Raw genomic sequence first — 1,420 nt, forward strand, 5'->3', positions numbered from 1 at the left:
TATGTGTGTGTGTTGACAGGAAGTTAAATAGGATTTCCTGATATAGACAAGCAGATGCGACACTATTGACAGTTTCTTGTCAGCTCTGCCAAACTGTTTTCATCCCACTGACTAAATTGACACAGTTACAAATACATAAAAAAAACTTCACTTTTCAGAATAATTGGATTAAACGTCAGGTTTATACTGTGTTGTACCACTGCCCTTACGTGCTCCCAGGGGGATAAACCTATTTTATTTGATCCCATTACACAATAGAATAAACAACATTCTTTTCATCAATTACATCAATTACTTTTATATTGTGGCGTGTATTGAACCTCACAGCCTCCATGTGCTACAAGCTTTAGACTTGATTGGTTGATTAATAAAATCTTTATTGGCTTCTTGATGGAAAATTTGGATGGAAATTACGCATTACACGCATCGGCGTCGCCAGGTCATTTTCCCGGGGCTTCAGTAATTTTAAATGTAGGCCTGGGCAACACAAAGTTTAGGTGCGCAATAATATTGCTACATTTTGTTTGAAATTCCTGTGACGTTTAGAGTCTATGGTTCAGGCTCAAACACACAGACCTCTGAAGCAGATCCGTCCGTCGCTTTGTGTCCACTCTCTGTAAAAATAGAGATGAGCAGCGCGGCTTCTGTGGTCTGTGCAGCTTCGGGTCATCATAATGGACATGCTCTGCTGTGGGCATGCTGCTTGTTTCCTTTTAAGTGGAGCTAGTAGCCAGCTTGTGGTAGAGGCTAGGCACGCTAGTGTGGGTCCCTGCACCGTTTGTAGTGATAATAGCACTGGGACACGATTTGCGGTGAACTGGTTTGCACTGTTGATTGCAGTGAGCACATGGGGCATAAATGGATGCAGAAAAAGGTAGAAATAGGTGCAGAAAAATTCACCAGAATGCACAAAATTATGTGTTTAATGCTCAAAAAGATTTTTGCCAAATGTTTGTGCCATCTAACTAACATCTACAAACTGGGCAGCTGAAATGAACATACACTGGCTATCAACAAGCTGGGCAAGCCAAACGCCGTTTTGTGATCTGCTCTGCGTGCATTAGATTCAGTTTGTTTAAATAGGTCTGGGCCAAGTCCCGAATGTCCTCAATTCCTAGAAACGCCCCTGCGCACACATACACGTCTTTCACATCCAGGTGCTGAGTCCAAATAAATTTGTAGACACGATTTGGGGGGAATGAAAACAACAAATAGAAGTAAAGTAAGAGAGGTATCTGCTATATTAAAACACATAAGGCAGCAAGCAGAGTCACAATTAGCACATTTTTCTATGAAGCCACAAATCCAATTAGACCAACATCTATCAAAAAGGTCTTAAAATCCTAAAAATGCAATCTCCCACAGTTAAAGACTCCTGCATTGAATCAATAGCCTTCAGTAAAACTGTCACCTGTGCTGA

This window comes from Perca fluviatilis, chromosome 9 (assembly GCF_010015445.1).
Source record: "Perca fluviatilis chromosome 9, GENO_Pfluv_1.0, whole genome shotgun sequence".
NCBI classification, from domain to species: Eukaryota; Metazoa; Chordata; class Actinopteri; order Perciformes; family Percidae; genus Perca; species Perca fluviatilis.